Source organism: Salvelinus alpinus, chromosome 17 (assembly GCF_045679555.1).
Source record: "Salvelinus alpinus chromosome 17, SLU_Salpinus.1, whole genome shotgun sequence".
NCBI lineage: Eukaryota > Metazoa > Chordata > Actinopteri > Salmoniformes > Salmonidae > Salvelinus > Salvelinus alpinus.
This window is the reverse complement of record NC_092102.1, coordinates 29,355,820-29,376,503: the sequence shown is the minus strand read 5'-3', so window position 1 is coordinate 29,376,503 and position 20,684 is coordinate 29,355,820. Positions and strand designations below refer to the sequence as shown.

Below are 20,684 nucleotides of genomic sequence, written 5' to 3'. Positions count from 1 at the left end.
ACACAGACCTTGAGAACACTGAATGCGCATACTAAAGATTTAACGGTGGAGTGAAGGGCTGGCGCAAGGGATGAAAGTAGATGGACAGACACAGTAGAGGAAGCTGTTGAATGGCTTAGTAAAACCATCCACATTAGGGATGTTCAGTCTCTAGGCCTTTTGTGGTTGTACTGTACCTGCCTGGTAGGCGGCTTCTCTTTTTGATGGAGATTTTCGGGAGTAAATCATGTTCAACGTTAGCTAAACTCCTGGACCTAAAAGCATTTTTTGATGGAGATTCTCCATTGAGCTTTTTTTTTGGTCCAGAACAGGGCTTAATCTACTCGTTTATTTGCTAGGCAATACAGAGGTGAAATCTCTCCTCATTGTCCTAAATACTTTAGTAAATCGTCCATATACAGATGTTAGATGAGATGTTGACCAAATTGGTGAGGATAAGAACTAGGATTAGTTTATATTATATTCTCTCCCTCTCTGCAGAGATCCAGGTCAGAAATCCTCCTTAATGGACATTGAGGAGGCTGGGAAAAAGGTTGAGTAAATCAACATTGTGCATATTTGTAGGTTGCCAATTAAAGGCTCGGAGATGGGAGATGTATTTCCCGCTATAATTCAGCCCTTATGATTCAAGGAGGCTCAGGCTTTCATCTGTGGGTGTGACCAGAATGTAAAGTGGTGCTATTGCAGTGTACCAATCAGTGGGTGTTTTTAATCCTCCACGCTGACACTGGACTCACAGCCTTACAGAAGCAACATAGGAGAAACCATAAAGTGGCATTTATGTCCCTGGGTTTGAATTCAGTCAAACCTACTGGCCGTGTTTTGGTGATGGATAGCTTTGTGAAATATGATGGCCAGGGACGGCTTGTGAGATATTGTTAGCTACCGCTATTCTCAGGTTGCCTCTCTGAAACGTGATCATATTCGCCTAATATTGGCCTTTGTGATTTCGTACATCTATATCAAATTATTTAGCACAATTTCATCCTAAATATTACCTTGAATTAACTTCATTATTTACGTTATGATTTGTATTTCAGATCATGAAATCATTGCTCCTTTTGATCCAACAGTAAGTGTTGCAGATCATAGAGTTAGCATGGTGCTACCCAAGGGTCTGTGGGGAATATTGTACAGTACAGTGGGTCAATGCCAGAGCCAGTATTGTGTTGTATGTTCATCCCTCCAGTCAGAACTACAGATAATGGCCGGGCTATAAATAGATTACAGAATACAGCCTTGGTGATTGCGTGGGGGACCAAGATGCATTGAATCAAGTAATATACACCAAGAGGAATCCCAGCCCATTCAAACTGTTAGAGGCGCACAGAAAGAAAGGGCCAGAGGCGGTTTGCTGAATGTCGGCTCAATTTATGCTTCAAACAAATGAGGGCAGGAAGCTTTCAAGAGTAGCGGGCCACTGCAGAACCTTCAGTAGGCTGGCTGTCAGTAGAAGAGAGGCCTGTCGTGGCCTGCGGGCTCCGCAGCACGCCTGAAAAGGATGGAGAGCCAGGCTGTGGAGGAGACTCTGGAAAGAGCATGCTATAGCTGGGTCACGTGGCGTGGCGAGTCCAGAGGGAGAGCTGCTGGGGGACCACAACAACAAGGGGGAGGGAAAGAGGGTAGAGGAAGGGATGAGAAGTGAAAAGATGCGAGAGAGAGAGAGAGTGAGCAAGAGAGAGAGAGAGAGTGAGCAAGAGAGAGAGAGAGAGAGAGAGAGAGAATACGTATGACGTCCAAAGCAGTGTCTCAGGATAAACTAAAGAATGGGGGGAACAAAACAATGTCTCCGAGAGAGAGAGGGGTAATACGTATGACGTCTAAAGCAGTGTCCCAGGATAAACTAAAGAATGGGAGGCTGGGGGGAACAAAACAAAACCTGTTGACTTTTCCCTGCTTTGTTGGGTTCTCCTACTCAGCTAGCTAGACCTTGGGAGGGCTGTGGAGGGTAGCAGACCAAATGTTTTTTACATTTCCTCTAGTCTGTCCCGAGTACCAGATCGGCAGTTTTATCATTGTGACTACTCCATTGGTTCCATTTTGCCAGGACAGCTCAATCAAGCTCAGATAAACTATTTCAAATAGTGTTTGAACCCAGGTCTGGAGGGTCGTGAGGGTACAGTACGCTGTGCCCCTCTACATATTTAATCTCTCACTATTTATAATGCACATCCTCTGAATTATTAATCAAGCACTCTTCTTCTCTCTCTGACCCTTCTTTTTGCAGTTCCCTCAAATGCATGTCACTAAAGAAAATGTGTTCCCTACCGACATGCACCTCCTCCATTTCATCCTGAATCCTCCCATTCCAGGCTTAATAATGATATACAGATTAGAGCAGTTGGTTGTGGGCTGCTCAATGCTAGGTAGCGTTTCAGTACTGAAAATACTGTGTGGACAGAGAGAGAAAAATAGACATAGATGGAGAGAGAGATACAGAGAGAGAATACTAGGATTAGCTACAGGGTGTTCACATGGTCTTCACTCCATGTTTTTCAAGATTGATTTAATACATTGGGAGATTGTGAAATCCTTTGCTCATTCACTTGGGAAATGTGTTTTATGCTGTGTTGTTATGAACTGACAGAAGTAGATCGCAATGTAACAAATGTTGCTAAACGTTCACCATGTGGGATTTCTCTCACTGTGGAGCTTTTCATCGTTTCCCTTTCCTCACAAACATCTTCTCTTTTCTCCTGTACCCTCTTATGAGAGTGAAAAAAAACTCCCCTCCCCTGCTCTCTCTGCGCCCCTGACAGAGCAGGATTCATTTTAAATTCATTCAGATGGGAACCTTTCTCTACCACAGAGTGGCCTTTGAGGCAGTGGAGCTCAGTGGAGCTCAGTGTGGCTCAGTGGAGCTCAGTGTAGCTCAGTGTGGAGCTCAGTGTAGCTCAGTGTGGAGCTCAGTGGAGCTCAGTGGAGCTCAGTGTAGCTCAGTGTGGAGCTCAGTGTAGCTCAGTGGAGCTCAGTGTAGCTCAGTGTGGCTCAGTGGAGCTCAGTGTAGCTCAGTGTGGAGCTCAGTGTAGCTTAGTGTGGAGCTCAGTGTAGCTCAGTGGAGCTCAGTGTAGCTCAGTGTGGAGCTCAGTGGAGCTCAGTGTGGAGCTCAGTGTAGCTCAGTGGAGCTCAGTGGAGCTCAGTGTGGAGCTCAGTGGAGCTCAGTGGAGCTCAGTGTAGCTCAGTGTGGAGCTCAGTGGAGCTCAGTGTGGAGCTCAGTGTAGCTCAGTGTGGAGCTCAGTGTAGCTCAGTGGAGCTCAGTGTAGCTCAGTGTGGAGCTCAGTGTAGCTCAGTGGAGCTCAGTGTAGCTCAGTGTGGAGCTCAGTGTAGCTCAGCGGAGCTCAGTGTAGCTCAGCGGAGCTCAGTGTAGCTCAGTGTAGCTCAGTGTGGCTCAGTGGGGCTCAGTGTAGCTCAGTGTGGCTCAGTGTGGCTCAGTGTGGCTCAGTGTGGCTCAGTGTGGCTCAGTGGGGCTCAGTGGGGCTCAGTGGGGCTCAGTGTGGCTCAGTGGGGCTCAGTGTAGCTCAGTGTAGCTCAGTGGGGCTCAGTGTGGCTCAGTGTAGCTCAGTGAGCTCAGTGTGGCTCAGTGTAGCTCAGTGGGGCTCAGTGGGGCTCCATGTAGCTCAGTGGGGCTCAGTGTGTCTCAGTGTGTCTCAGTGTGTCTCAGTGTGTCTCAGTGTGGCTCAGTGGAGCTCAGTGTAGCTCAGTGGGGCTCAGGGTGGCTTAGTGGAGCTCAGTGTGGCTCAGTGGAGCTGAGTGGGGCTCAGTGGAGCTCAGTGTGGCTCAGTGGGGCTCAGTGGAGCTGAATGTAGTTCAGTGGAGCTCAGTGGAGCACATTGGAGCTCAGTGGAGCACAGTGGAGCTCAGTGGAACTGAGTGGGGCTCAGTGTGGTTAGTGTGGCTCAGTGGAGCTGAGTGTAGTTCAGTGGAGCTCAGTGGAGCACAGTGGTGCTCAGTGGAACTGAGTGGGGCTCAGTGTGGCTTAGTGTGGCTCAGTGTGGCTTAGTGTAGTTCAGTGGAGCTCAGTGGAACTGAGTGGGGCTCAGTGTGGCTTAGTGTGGCTCAGTGGAGCTGAGTGTAGTTCAGTGGAGCTCAGTGGAGCACAGTGGAGCTCAGTGGAACTGAGTGGGGCTCAGTGTGGCTTAGTGTGGCTCAGTGTGGCTTAGTGTAGTTCAGTGGAGCTCAGTGGAACTGAGTGGGGCTCAGTGTGGCTTAGTGTGGCTCAGTGGAGCTGAGTGTAGTTCAGTGGAGCTCAGTGGAGCTCAGTGGAGCTCAGTGGAGATGTGGTTGATCCAGCACCCAGCCTTCTCCCATGCAGCCTGTAATGAAACATGAAAGGGCATGAAAGAAAATAACACAGAGGACACGGAGGATGGGACAGTGGCATCACAGCCAGCGCCTGTCATTCAGAGGGACTGGAATGATGACACACTGTGTTTCACACACACTCTTGCAGGCAGCATAAAAGCAGGCCTGCATACGCACACGCATGCATACAGTACAAGTGCACACTTATGCGCACACACACAGAGAAACACACACCAACTGACTCATCAGACCTTGTAGCATACTGCCCTCTCGTTAGCAAATATGTCTGAGTCGCTCCCAATGCGACCCTTCACTTCATGCTGAAATGAGAAACATCACATTACACTGTCATTTTCATCAACTCTCAGGCAACAATAAACCTTTTAGTGCAGCACAGAGATGTGAAATGCATATTTTTTTAAAGAAGGTGTTTTATTTGTGACCGACCGGCTAGATTCGGTCTTATGTAGCAACATTTGAAATTGTGTTTTTTACATTGGATAAAAGTAGAGACTTAGAGATATAAATGTGTATATCATACACTACAGTTGAGGAAAAATGGGAAAGTAATTCTGCTTTGGAAGTTGATAAACCTGTAACCTCACTTTTGAGAAAATTGTCCTTGAATGTTTTGGTATACTACTGGAGAGCTCTTCTTTGTCTATACCCATTCAACATTTAACACCCACTTAAGCCTTAGCCACACCCATCTCTTTTTTTATATTTTAATTTTTAATTCTCCCCAATTGGTAGTTACAGTCTTGTCCCATTGCTGCAACTCCCGTACGGACTCGGGAGAGGCGAAGGTCGAGAGCCATGCATCCGCCGAAACACGACCCTTCCAAGCTGCACTGCTTCTTGACAAACTGCTCGCTTAACCCAGAAGCCAGCCTCACCAATGTGTTGGAGGAAACACCGTACAACTGGCGACCATGTCAACATGCATGGGCCCGTCCCGCCACTGGAGTTGCTAGAGCGCGATGTGACAAGGACATCCTGGCCGGCCAAACTTTCCCCTTACCCAGACGATGCTGTGTGCCGCCTCATGGGTCTCCCTGTTGCAGCAGGCTGCAGCATAGCCTGGGATCGAACCCGGATCTGCAGTGACGCCTCAAGCTTTGCAATGCAGTGCCTTAGACCGCTGCGCCACTCAGGAGGCCCCCCATCCATTTCTTTAAGGATTCACATGAGGCCATGTACTAAACAACCAAATATTTCAAGACTAAAGGCTGGTTTATACCAGGGCTGTGTTTGTGCATTTAATCTGGAGTGCCAGAGTGTGCTCTGGGCATTCGTAAACTGTCCGTTTGTAAATTCAGAGCGTTTCGCTCTCAGAGTGTTCCGAGCGCGCAGTGGACGCTCTGGCCAAGGAGTAGGGTTGATCCGAGAGTTCTGACCTAACAACCGCAGTCAACCACCCAAGCTAAATGGCTAACGTTTGCAAGCTTGCTAGCTACTTCCAGGCACAAATGAGAGAACAGCTCACTCTGACCATTTTACTCGCCCTAGCTGAGCAGGTTAGGCTGTCTTTATGTTATCCAGAGCGTTGGTGACTGCAACTGTGCTGCTGGCAACAATTTAATTACACTTTTTTGCCTAAGTTTACTTACACCGGCCCTATTCAGTGGGTGTTGAGCGTTCGTAAATTCGTCAGTTATTCTGCGCTCTGGTACACTCAGACGAGAGTGCTCTGAAATCAGAGTAGATAGCCAGAATGAATTTACCAGCTACGTCTATCAACAGTTGTCACAGTGACATCATGAACATTATATTGAAATGCTTACTTGCATAGTGGAGTCTTTTGTTTAGACATGTAGCCAGCTAGCTAATCAATTAACCATAATCCCAACTCATAACGTTACTACCCTGCATGAATCTGCAGTTAGCTAACCAATCAGGTTACTAGCAATGCAACTACTGTAGCAATGCGAATGGCTCTGAGATACAAATGATATTACTACACAGATCATACACGTAACGTTAGCTAGCTAGCTAACAGTACACTTTAACTTGAAATGAAAATGAATTTCTGACAAAATTAGAAACGTGTAATATCTGAAAATGTAGCTAGCTAGAGTATCTTACCCGTACATGGATGGACGCTCCTCCCTCTCTGTCACAGATGCCATGGTTGCCCTTAGTTTGAAGATTTAATCCGGAGACAGCTGTTTCATACAATAGAATTCTGTGTGTTCTCTTTTCGACTCCGTCTGCATATTTCCAATCAAACGCCAGACTTTTCTCCGTCTCCTTAGCTATCATACTCAAAACTCAGTTGTCCAGAAAGTGGAGAGCAACACTTATGCAGTTCTACTACGTGATATTTTTCTAAAAAGCTGCGTTAGAAAGGATTACCTACACATACTGACCAGCGCATATTATAGACAGAAGCGAGCTACATGGCAGACCAATTCGAACTCATTTCGCATGTCCAGTCCACTCATTATCTCAGCCAATCATGGGTAGCTGGAAGGTTGCCCTCTTTTTCTGTGGCTAAACCAACTAGGCTCGTAATTAAACCATTTTATTCATATTTACAGTTGGCATACAAGTTTGTTATTAAGGCACATGTTCCAGAAGGCATTTCTGCCAAAAAATCAATTTTGATGAAAAAAAAGTTTGTTTAATTAAATGGCTCTCCTGTGAAGTAGTGACGAGCGACATACACCTAGTGATACTTTTTTTGTCAGATAATGGTCAATTCTACATTCTTAGAAACTGGGGCGAAAGGAATATACTTAATTGTGTTAGTGGTCAGGTACAGGTAACAAAATACATACCAACCACTGTGAGAGGCTTTACAAGTCCACTACCTTTCACCAGGGCCCATAATGGTCAAAGGTAGTGCACAATATGTGATATGGCAGCCCAACGGGGGCAGATGACGCTAGTTCCTACTTGACATTAGGCAATAAAAAAAGAGCTCATGGAGGGGGTTGACCATGCTGACGGTTGGAATTCTTAAAGAGGTGGGTGGCTCTATGGCTTAAGCAACAAGCTCTCACAGTCTCACTGCCTAATTAGATGTTTATCCATGTTTCTTCAAACGTCAAATTTCGAATAGTTTTTGACACTCTTGGTTGCTCCTGCTGCTCTGTATCGTTCCATTTCTCCAAAAGTCAAATTTCGAAGTTAAGGGTTAACTTTAAGCACTCATTCCAAATTGTTATGGTAAGGGTTAAGGTTTGGGATAGGGTTAAAACAATAATAATAAAAACAGTCCACCACTGGGATCAAACACCGCAACCTTCTGATCCAGAGTCATGGGATTACGCCTATCCGCCATTCCCGGCCACAAACCGGTAATAGCTCTCACTGTTGCCCCTAGTGGACGGTTTTGAAGGCATTTCAGACGTCCTCAGGACATAAATAGACGTCCAATTTCAAAGTCCATCTTGAATGATCTCCCTGTGCTTAAGAGGGTGTGAATGATGCTGAATGGGCGTAAACAAAGAAGAGCTCTCTAGCAGTCAACAAAATATTTCAAGGGCATTTTCTCCTACTTGTCTCCTAAGTGTAATAACAACTTTATCAACTTTCCCATGCTTCCTCCAATCACAGTGTATGATTTGTGTAATCTGTAAAAAAGTATTTAGTATTTTTCGACATAAGTTCCCATTGGAACAGGCTGTCACATATAGGGAATAGGGTGCCATTTGTGACGCAACCTATATTTGGCTGATTGGACTAAATTCATCCAAATTGAATGACAGATAAAATGTTTAATCGTTCTTCAGTCATTAAGTTGCCCAGGAGAAGGGCACTACTGGTGGGGGGAATTATGGGACGCAAAGAAAAACTGTTCAACGTCCAGGAAGTGTCTTGTTTGTCACATAGGACTTCACAGCCGCCATCGTAGGTGTCCTAACAATTAGTCTGTCTCTCATTCACCTGTCTGTGTGTGTGCGTGTGTGCGCGCGTGTGTGTGTGTGCGTGCGTGCGTGCGTGTGTGTCTTCAGTGATGCAGCCATCCTCTGTGTGTGTGTGTGTGTGTGTGTGTGTGTGTGTGTGTGTGTGTGTGTGTGTGTGTGTGTGTGTGTGTGTGTGTGTGTGTGTGTGTGTGTGTGTGTGTGTGTGTGTGTGTGTGTGTGTGTGTGTGTGTGTGTGTGTGTGTGTGTGTGTGTGTGTGTGTGTGCGTGTGTGCGTGTGTGTGTGTCTTCAGTGATGCAGCCATCCTGTGTGTGTGTGTGTGTGTGTGTGTGTGTGTGTGTGTGTGTGTGTGTGTGTGTGTGTGTGTGTGTGTGTGTGTGTGTGTGTGTGTGTGTGTGTGTGTGTGTGTGTGTGTGTGTGTGTGTGTGTGTGTGTGTGTGTGTGTGTGTGTGTGCCTGCTGGGATGAAGGCAGGGGTGGACAGAGAGGTCAGGTTATACCACAGAGATGATCCAAGATGGCGTAGCAGTCGGACGTGTGTTTGTCTTGTCTTGTCCCGTGTAAATAGTCCTCGTATTTTTCGTATACATTTCGTATATATTTTAATTTCACTTTCCATCTAGGAACTGAATATACATTCCTACATTCCGCCTCACCCAATGTGGTACGGACCTGCTATTTTTTATACTTTAGAACCGTAACCCCAATCAGAAGCTAGCCAGATAACTAGCTACTAGCTAGTAGTCAGTTAGCCACTGCTGCGGTCTTCACCCTTAACTCGGACACAGCCAGCTTCAGCTCGGGCCAATACCTGCCAGTCTGCAAGCGCGATATCAACCCAGAGCATATAGGACTGCTTTTTCTCTACCACATCACCGGATTCCTGACGCAAGCTCTGGACAATTACACCGTATCATCACAGCTAGCTAGCTGCAACCGAGTGGCTACTACTGGCTAACACCTCTGTCCCGAAGCAAGCACCAGTTAGCCTTGAGCTAGCCTCGAGCTAGGCCCATCTGCCGGCTAGCCGAAGAGGTCTACCAGCGAATTCTTGGGCTACAATACCTCTTTTGCCAATTGGACTGGACCTTTTTTGCCGACACAGAGCCCTGCCAATCCATCACAACTGGTCTAAATCAGCTACAAGCTAATTTAGCCGTTTATTTGCCGCTGCTAGTAGCTTTTACCTTCTGCACAGACACCAGCCCTGTTATTAGCCTGGATATTACTCACCAATTTACCAGCATCGGACTGTCTCTCGACAACAACGCCGGATTCCTGCCGTAATCCCTGAGCCACTACTTCTGATCCTCACAGCTAGCTCGCAGCTAGTGCAGCTAGCGCCACTGCCACGAAGCTAGCACCAGTTAGCAAACACAATTCTACAATTCACAACCTCTCTTTCGCCATCCGGCTTGGATTCTCTGTCGACACGACCACGTCTGAGCAGACCCCCTCCGTCTGAGCAGACCACCCCCCGGGCTACTAACTTTAAACGCCGCGTGCTAGCTTAGTGGAGGCCTCCCTGCTCCATCTACGGCTGCCCCCTGGACACTATGATCACTTGGCTACATAGCTGATGCATGCTTGACTGTCCATTAATTCACGGTACTCCATTCTGTTTATTTGTGTTTTATCTGTCGGCTCTGTGCTTTAACTCAGGATCTGTGTGTAGTTAATCCGACCCTCTCTGCCTAGTCGTCGCCATTTTTACCTGTTGTTGCTGTGTTAGACTAGCACCCTGTTATTGCTGCTGTTATCTTACCTGTTGTTTTAGCTAGCTCTCCCAATCAAGACCTGCAATCACTTTATGCCTTATTGTATGTCTCTCTCAAATATCAATATGCCTTGCATACTGTTGTTCAGGCTAGTTATCATTATCATTGTTTTGGTTTGCAATGGACCCTGTAGTTCCACTCTCCGTACCTCTGACACCTCCTTTGTCCCACCCCCCACACATGCGGTGACCTCACCCATTGAGACCAGCATGTCCAGAGATACAACCTCTCTTATCATCACCCAGTGCCTGGGCTTGCCTCCGCTGTACCCGCGCCCCACCATACCCCTGTCTGCACATTATGCCCAGAATCTATTCTACCACGCCCATAAATCTGCTCCTTTTATTCTTTGTCCCCAACGCTCTAGGCGACCAGTTTTGATAGCCTTTAGCCGCACCCTCATCCTACTACTCCTCTGTTCCTCGGGTGATGTGGAGGTAAACCCAGGCCCTGCATGTCCCCAGTCACCCTCATTTGTTGACTTCTGTGATCGAAAAAGCCTTGGCCTCATGCATGTCAACATCAGAAGCCTCCTCCCTAAGTTTGCCTTACTCACCGCTTTAGCACACTCTGCCAACCCTGATGTCCTTGCCGTGTCCGAATCCTGGCTTAGGAAGGCCACCAAAAATTCTGGGATTTCCATACCCAACTATAACACTTTCCGTCAAGATAGAACTGCCAAAGGGGGAGGAGTTGCAATCTACTGCAGAGATAGCCTGCAAAGTTCTGTCATACTTTCCAGGTCTATGCCCAAACAGTTCGAACTTCTAATTTTAAAAATTAATCTCTCCAGAAATAAGTCTCTCACTGTTGCCGCCTGCTACCGACCCCCCTCAGCTCCCAGCTGTGCCCTGGACACCATCTGTGAATTGATCGCTCCCCATCTAGCTTCAGAGTTTGTTCTGTTAGGTGACCTAAACTGGGATATGCTTAACACCCCGGCAGTCCTACAATCCAAGCTTGATGCCCTCAATCTCACACAAATCATCAAGGAACCCACCAGGTACAACCCTAAATCCGTAAACATGGGCACCCTAATAGACATTATCCTGACCAACCTGCCCTCCAAATACACCTCTGCTGTCTTCAATCAAGATCTCAGCGATCACTGCCTCATTGCCTGTATCCGCCACGGGTCCGCGGTCAAACGACCACCCCTCATCACTGTCAAACGCTCCCTAAAACACTTCTGCGAGCAGGCCTTTCTAATCGACCTGGCCCGGGTACCCTGGAAGGATATTGACCTCATCCCGTCAGTTGAGGATGCCTGGTCATTCTTTAAAAGTTACTTCCTCACCATATTAGACAAGCATGCTCCGTTCAAAAAATGCAGAACCAAGAACAGATATAGCCCTTGGTTCACTCCAGACCTGACTGCCCTCGACCAGCACAAAAACATCCTGTGGCGAACTGCAATAGCATCGAAGAGCCCCCGCGATATGCAACTGTTCAGGGAAGTCAGGAACCAATACACGCAGTCAGTCAGGAAAGCAAAGGCCAGCTTTTTCAAGCAGAAATTTGCATCCTGTAGCTCTAACTCCAAAAAGTTCTGGGATACTGTAAAGTCCATGGAGAACAAGAGCACCTCCTCCCAGCTGCCCACTGCACTGAGGCTAGGTAACACGGTCACCACCGATAAATCCGTGATAATCGAAGACTTCAACAAGCATTTCTCAATGGCTGGCCATGCCTTCCTCCTGGCGACTCCAACCTTGGCCAACAGCCCCGCCCCCCCCCGCTGCTACTCGCCCAAGCCTCCCCAGCTTCTCCTTTACCCAAATCCAGATAGCAGATGTTCTGAAAGAGCTGGAAAACCTGGACCCATACAAATCAGCTGGGCTTGACAATCTGGACCCCCTATTTCTGAAACTGTCCGCCGCCATTGTCGCACCCCCTATTACCAGCCTGTTCAACCTCTCCTTCGTATCATCTGAGATCCCCAAGGATTGGAAAGCTGCCGCGGTCATCCCCCTCTTCAAAGGGGGAGACACCCTGGACCCAAACTGTTACAGACCTATATCCATCCTGCCCTGCCTATCTAAGGTCTTCGAAAGCCAAGTCAACAAACAGATCACTGACCATCTCGAATCCCACCGTACCTTCTCCGCTGTGCAATCCGGTTTCCGAGCCGGTCACGGGTGCACCTCAGCCACGCTCAAGGTACTAAACGATATCATAACCGCCATCGATAAAAGACATTACTGTGCAGCCGTCTTCATCGACCTGGCCAAGGCTTTCGACTCTGTCAATCACCATATTCTTATCGGCAGACTCAGTAGCCTCGGTTTTTCTAATGACTGCCTTGCCTGGTTCACCAACTACTTTGCAGACAGAGTTCAGTGTGTCAAATCGGAGGGCATGTTGTCCGGTCCTCTGGCAGTCTCTATGGGGGTACCACAGGGTTCAATTCTCGGGCCGACTCTTTTCTCTGTATACATCAATGATGTTGCTCTTGCTGCGGGCGATTCCCTGATCCACCTCTACGCAGACGACACCATTCTATATACTTCCGGCCCTTCCTTGGACACTGTGCTATCTAACCTCCAAACGAGCTTCAATGCCATACAACACTCCTTCCGTGGCCTCCAACTGCTCTTAAACGCTAGTAAAACCAAATGCATGCTTTTCAACCGTTCGCTGCCTGCACCCGCACGCCCGACTAGCATCACCACCCTGGACGGTTCCGACCTAGAATATGTGGACATCTATAAGTACCTAGGTGTCTGGCTAGACTGCAAACTCTCCTTCCAGACTCATATCAAACATCTCCAATCCAAAATCAAATCAAGAATCGGCTTTCTATTCCGCAACAAAGCCTCCTTCACTCACGCCGCCAAACTTACCCTAGTAAAACTGACTATCCTACCCATCCTCGACTTCGGCGATGTCATCTACAAAATAGCTTCCAATACTCTACTCAGTAAACTGGATGCAGTTTATCACAGTGCCATTCGTTTTGTTACTAAAGCACCTTATACGACCCACCACTGCGACCTGTATGCCCTAGTCGGCTGGCCCTCGCTACATGTTCGTCGTCAGACCCACTGGCTCCAGGTCATCTACAAGGCTATGCTAGGTAAAGTGCCGCCTTATCTCAGTTCACTGGTCACGATGGCTACACCCACCCGCAGCACGCGCTCCAGCAGGTGTATCTCACTGATCATCCCTAAAGCCAAAACCTCATTTGGACGCCTTTCCTTCCAGTTCTCTGCTGCCCGCGACTGGAACGAATTGCAAAAATCTCTGAAGTTGGAGACTTTTATCTCCCTCAACAACTTTAAAAATCTGCTATCCGAGCAGCTAACCGATCGCTGCAGCTGTACATAGTCCATCTGTAAACTACCCACCCAATTTACCTACCTCACCCCCCATACTGCTTTTATTTATTTACTTTTCTGCTCTTTTGCACACCAGTATCTCTTCTTGCACATGATCATCTGATGATTTATCACTCCAGTGTTAATCTGCTAAATTGTAATTATTCGATTTATTGCCTACCTCATGCCTTTTGCACACATTGTATATAGATTCTCTTTTTTTTCTACCATGTTATTGACTTGTTTATTGTTTACTCCATGTGTAACTCTGTGTTGTCTGTTCACACTGCTATGCTTTATCTTGGCCAGGTCGCAGTTGCAAATGAGAACTTGTTCTCAACTAGCCTACCTGGTTAAATAAAGGTGAAATAAAAAAAATAAAAAATAAATTGATTAGTCTTATTATCTGTATGTGGGTTAGCAAGGCTTATAATAGGGCATATGCTATTCTGCTATTTCATAATGTTTATCAGCTTTACTGACGTCAAATGACTTACCTCCATGGCTGCGTCTCAAATGTCACCCTATTCCCTATGAAGTGCACTACTTTTGACCAGGACTCATTCCTTAATTGAGGTCATTATTTGTATTTTATATTTAGAGACTAGAGTCCAGGTGTATCAGGGTTAGGGCAGGGATGCTCAAATACTATATTATACTCTATTCTCCTACTAAAATATACTCTATACTCCTACTATAATATACTATACTCTCCTACTATAATATACTCTATTCTCCTACTTATTACACTCTATTCTCCTAATATAATATACTCTATTCTCCTACTATAATATACTATTTTCTCCTACAATATTATACTCTATTCTCCTACTATATTATACTATATTATCTTACTATAATATACTCTATTCTCCTACTATAATATACTCTATTCTCCTACTATAATATACTCTATTCTTTTACTATATTATACTTTATTATCTTACTATAATATACTCTATTCTCCTACTATATTATACTCTATTCTCCTAATATAATATACTCTATTCTCCTAATATAATATGCTCTATTCTCCTACTAAAATATAGTCTGTACTCTAGTGTTCTATTTAATTCTCTGGGTACTTAATCCGAGTCATACTGAAATGTGAGGTCAGATGGCTTGATTTACAGTATTTCCTGGTTGATTGGTTAATTGATTCATGTTACTGCTTGATTGGCCAGTTAGGGGATCTCTCTCTCTCTCTCTGGTTCTCACTCACAGATTAGAGTTGTCCTTTTCATAGATTTTGCTGTTGAGAACTCAGTGATTCACAATGTCCAGATGCTTCTCACTACTCTTTCCATGCACTCTTCAATCTGTCCCTCCAATCTGTGTGTGTGTACGTTCTCTGCTTGCTGAGCTGCAGGCTCTACGCTGCTGGGCCCACACAGCGCACACACACACACACACACACACACACACACACACACACACACACACACACACACACACACACACACACACACACACACACACACACACACACACACACACACACACACACACACACACACACACACACACACACATACCCCAAAACATCTTAAAAATGTTCTCATCAATCTACACACAATACCCCAAAACAGCTTTTTATAAATTTTTGCTAATTTAAAATAAAATAAAAAATAAAATATGACATTCACATAAGTATTCAGACCCTTTACTCAGTACTTTGTTGAAGCACCTTTGGCAGCAACGACAGTCTCGAGTCTTCTTGGGTATGACGCTACAAGCTTGGCACACCTGTATTTGGGGAGTTTCTTCAATTATTCTCTGCAGATCATCTCCAGCTCTGTCAGGTTGTATGGGGAGCGTTGCTACACAGCTATTTTCAGGTCTCTCCAGAGATGTTTGATCAGGTTCAACCAGCTCTAGGCGACCAGCTCTAGGAAGTCTTGGTGGTTCTAAACTTCTTCCATTTAAGAATGATGGAGGGCATTGTGTTCTTGGGGACATTTTTTGGTACCCTTCCCCAGATCTGTGCCTCGACACAATCCTTTCCCTGAGCGCTACGGACAATTGCTTCGACCTCATGGCTTGGCTTTTGCCGTGACATGCACTGTCAGCTGTGGGACCTTTATATAGACAGTTGTGTGCCTTGCCAAATCATGTCCAATCAATTGAATTTACCACAGGTGGACTCCAATCTCAAGGATGATCAATGGAAATAGGATGCACCTGAACTACATTTTGAGTCTCATAGCAAAAGTCTGGAATCCTTATGTAAATAAGATATTTCTGTTTTTTAGGTTTGATACATTTGCAAAAATTTCTAAAAACGTGTTTTTGCTTTGTCATTATTGGGTATTGTGTGTAGATTGCTGAGGATTTTTATTTATTTAATCAATTTTAGAATAAGGCTGTAACGTAGCAAAATTTGGAAAAAGTCAAGAGGTCTGAATACTTTCTGAAGGCACTGTACATGTGAATTGTGTCTACAGTATGTATGTAATAATTACCATTATGGATGACTAATCCATCTTGCGTGTTAGAGTGTGTGTGCATGTGCGTGTGACCGTGCTAATGACTGTGTTTGTGTGTGGGCATGTGTGTGTGTGTGTGTGTGTGTGTGTGTGTGTGTGTGTGTGTGTGTGTGTGTGTGTGTGTGTGTGTGTGTGTGTGTGTGTGTGTGTGTGTGTGTGTGTGTGTGTGTGTGTGTGTGTGTGTGTGTGTGTGTGTGTGATGAAAGCGCTGATAGAACCCCTGTCCTATTTGAACGCCCTGTCACAAAGAGGCTGGAAATAGACTAGCAGGAAGTGGTGAACAGCTGTCACAGTCATGGCTGGGCTTGTAAAGAATGTAAAGAAGACTGACTGAGAGAGGCGCTTAAGTCCAGTGTGTGTGTGTGTGTCAGTGTGTGTCACTGAACTACAGTAAGCATTAGCTAATTATTAGGCCTAATTCTCTCATTGTCCCAACAAAGAGAGTGATGAGAAGGAGAATTCTGCCTTGCTTCAAATGCCTTTTAATTTCCTCTCTCTCTCTCTCTCTCTCCCCCCCCCCTCTCTCTCTCTCTCTCTCTCTCTCTCTCTCTCTCTCTCTCTCTCTCTCTCTCTCTCTCTCTCTCTCTCTCTCTCTCTCTCTCTCTCTCTCTCTCTCTCTCTCTCTCTCTCTCTCTCTCTCTCTCTCTCTCTCTCTCTCTCTCTCTCTCTCTCTCTCTCTCTCTCTCTCGCACACACACAAGACTGTGCAGAGTGAGATAATTGAGTGACATTTATTCTGTGTTTCGATTGCATAATGATTGACTTGGGGAAAGCTTATCAGTAGTTTGATATAAACGTTTGGAAGAGTACGAGAACAAAAATAAGGTGGCAGCCTCATGAATATGCATGAGCTACTAATCTTTTTCAGGAGCTTCTATACCTATCCTATATCCTTATACCATTCTATATCCTTATACCCATCCTATATGCTTATACCCATTCCATATCCTTATACCATCCTATATCCTTATACCATCCTATATCCTTATATTCATCCTATAACCTTATACCCATCCTATATCCTTATACCATCCTATATCCTTATACCATTCTTTATCCTTATACCCATCCTATATGCTTATTCCCATTCCATATCATTATACCCATCCTATATCCTTATACCATCATATATCCTTATACCATCCTATATCCTTATACCATCCTATATCATACTTTCCAGGTCTATGCATAAACAGTTCGAGCTTCTAATTTTAAAAATGTATCTCTCCAGAAATAAGTCTCTCACTGTTGCCGCCTGTTATAGACCCCCCTCAGCTCCCAGCTGTGCCCTGGACACCATATGTGAATTGATTGCCCATCATCTATCTTCAGAGTTCGTTCTGTTAGGTGACCTAAACTGGGATATGCTTAACACCCCAGCAGTCCTACAATCTAAGATAGATGCCCTCAATCTCACACAAATTATCAAGGAACCCACCAGGTACAACCCAAAATCCGTAAACATGGGCACCCTCATAGATATCATCCTGACCAACTTGCCTTACAAATACACCTCTGCTGTTTTCAATCAGGATCTCAGCGATCACTGCCTCATTGCCTGCATCCGCTATGGGTCTGCGGTCAAACGACCACCCCTCATTACTGTCAAACGCTCCGTAAAACACTTCTGCGAGCAGGCCTTTCTAATCGACCTGGCCCGGGTATCCTGGAAGGATATTGACCTCATCCCGTCAGTCGAGGATGCCTGGTCGTTCTTTAAAAGTAATTTCCTTACCATCTTAAATAAGCATGCACCTTTCAAAAAATTTAGAACTAAGAACAGATATAGCCCTTGGTTCACTCCAGACCTGAATGCCCTCGACCAGCACAAAAACATCCTGTGGCAGACTGCAATAGTCCGCCACAGTCTGTCACCACCAATAAATCCCAAATCCAGATAGCAGATGTTCTGAAAGAGCTGCAAAACCTGGACCCGTACAAATCAGTTGGGCTAGACAATCTGGACCCTCTCTTTCTACAATTATCCACCGCCATTGTTGCAACCCCTATTACTAGTTTGTTCAACCTCTCTTTCGTATTGTCCGATCCTTAAAGATTGGAAAGCTGCCGCGGTCATCCCCCTCTTCAAAGGGGCTGACACTCTAGACCCAAACTGTTACAGACCTATATCCATCCTGCTCTGCCTTTCTAAAGTCTTCGAAAGCCAAGTTAATAAACAGATCACCGATCATTTCGAATCCCACCGTACCTTCTCCGCTGTGCAATCCGGTTTCCGAGCTGGTCACGGGTGCACCTCAGCCACACTCAAGGTACTAAATGATATCATAACCGCCATCGATAAAAGATTGTACTGTGCAGCCATCTTCATTGACCTGGCCAAGGCTTTCGACTCTGTCATTCACAGTATTCATATCGGCAGACTCAACAGCCTTGATGTCTCTAATGACTGCCTCGCCTGGTTCACCAACTACTTCTCAGATAGAGTTCAGTGTGTCAAATCGGAGGGCCTGTTGTCCGGACCTCTGGCAGTCTCTATGGGGGTATCACAGGGTTCAATTCTCGGGCCAACTCTTTTCTCTGTATATATCAACAATGTCGCTCTTGCTGCGGGTGATTCCCTGATCCCCCTCTACGCAGACGACACCATTCTGTATACATCTGGCCCTTCTTTGGACACTGTGTTAACAAACCTCCAAACGAGCTTCAATGCCATACAACACTCTTTCCGTGGCCTCCAACTGCTCTTAAACGCTAGTAAAACTAAATGCATGCTTTTCAACCGTTCGCTGCCCGCACCCGCCCGCCCGACCGACTAGCATCACTACTCTGGACGGTTCTGACTTAGAATATGTGGACAACTACAAATACCTAGGTGTCTGGCTCGACTGTAAACTCTCCTTCCAGACTCATATTAAACATCTCCAATCCAAAAGTAAATCTCGAATCGGCTTTCTATTCCACAACAAAGCCTCCTTCACTCACGCCGCCAACCTACCCTAGTAAAACTGACTATCCTACTGATCCTCGACTTCGGCGATGTCATTTACAAAATAGCCTCCAACACTCTACTCAGCAAACTGGATGCAGTCTATCACAGTGCCATCCGTTTTGTCACCAAAGCCCCATATACCACACACCACTGCGACCTGTATGCTCTAATCGGCTGGCCCTCGCTACATATTCGTCGCCAGACCCACTGGCTCCAGGTCATCTATAAGTCTTTGCTAGGTAAAGCTCCGCCTTATCTCAGCTCACCGTAGCACGCGCTCCAGCAGGTATATCTCACTGGTCATCCCTAAAGCCAACACCTCTTTGGCCGCCTTTCCTTCAAGTTCTCTGCTGCCAATGACTGGAAAGAATTGCAAAAATCGCTGAAGCTGGAGACTTATATTTCCCTCACTAACTTTAAACATCAGCTATCCGAGCAGCTAACCGATCGCTGCAGCTATACATAGCCCATATATAAATAGCCCATCCAATCTACCTACCTCATCCCCATATTGTTTTTATTTACTTTTGCACACCAGTATTTCTACTTGCACATCATCATCTGCACATCTATCACTCCAGTGTTCATTTTGCTAAATTGTAATTACTTGCTACTATGGCCTATTTATTGCCTTACCTCCTCACGCCATTTCCACACACTGTATATAGACTTTCTTTTTTTCTATTGTGTTATTGACTGTACGCTTGTTTATTCCATGTGTAACTCTGTGTTGTTGTTTGTGTCGCACTGCTTTGCTTTATCTTGGCCAGGTCGCAGTTGTAAATGAGAACTTGTTCTCAACTAGCCTGGTTAAATAAAGGTGAAATCATTTTTTAAATAAAAATATCCTTATACTCATTCTATGTCATTATACCATGCTATATCTTTATACCTACCTATATCCTTATACCATGCTATATTGTTATACAATCCTATATCCTTATAACATCCTATATCCTTACACATACCCTAAACCATCTTATATCCTATTTATTACCCATTCTAAACTCAGGATTCAGTGTCCATTCAGAGTTCCATATGACTGAGGTGAGTGTGCCCTGCATGGGTCAGGCAGACGGTAGAGGGAGGGCCTGCAAGCTGCCGTTCTCAGTGTGTGACTCAGACTCACGGTCCTGTAGAGGAGAGGCCTACAGAAATAGAGGCTGAGAGAGAGGCAGCAGTAGCTCTCATAATGGGGGGCCATCATGCACTGAAGCACATCTCATCTCCATCAATAATTCAACATGGTTCTCTCCTGCTCCTCTTTCTCCCCTTCCTCCTCCTCCTCTTCTTCCTCCTCCTCCTCATTTTCCCCCATCCTCCTCCTCATGCTCCTCCCTCTTCCTCATCTCCCCTCATACAGAACCCATACAGTACCAACTGTCCACGCCCTTAATGCCCAAATGCCCGGCACAGCCCAGCTCCTAACTTATTCAACCAATTTAACTCCAGCTATGTCATTTTTAGATGCCATGCAATATTTACAATGTTATGGAGGAAACTGCAAGCCATACAAGTTTGCTGCATTACACTGTCTGTGCATCAAATTGGTCATCATTCATTACGCAGTTCAAAACACACTGCAACTCCCCACTCTTAACTTTGTGTATTGCAATATTGATAGCGGTTTAACATCTCTCTCGAAGCATTCTGTGGCTGACATAGAGAGTACTGTAGTGCACTGCTTCATGAACATCTCTTCCCAGTCTCCTCTCTGTTTATTTTTGATCAGCTGGTCTCTGGGGACACCAGTAATTTGATAATCCATGTCACCTCACTTTCTCCTCTGTCCCTCCACCACTCCGCCCTCCATCCCTCCTCTTCAGATCTGGGGGAATGTGACCCAGCCAGGGCTGCTTGTCCTTGGGGAAACTACTCCTGCTTGGTTCTCCAGGCCTGCTGCCTCTGTTTTGTGTGTGTGTCTGTTTGTGTGTTTGTATGTGCATGAATGTGTGTTTGTGTGTGTGTTTTGCCTGTAAATC

At 45.7% G+C, this 20,684-nt stretch overlaps 1 protein-coding gene across 3 annotated transcripts in view; it reads left to right on the top strand.

The window, feature by feature from the left end:
* Window positions 1-20,684, top strand: part of LOC139542701 (protein bassoon-like) — a 188,397-nt gene that overhangs the window by 65,150 nt on the left and 102,563 nt on the right. The gene's annotated exons all lie outside the window — the stretch shown is intronic.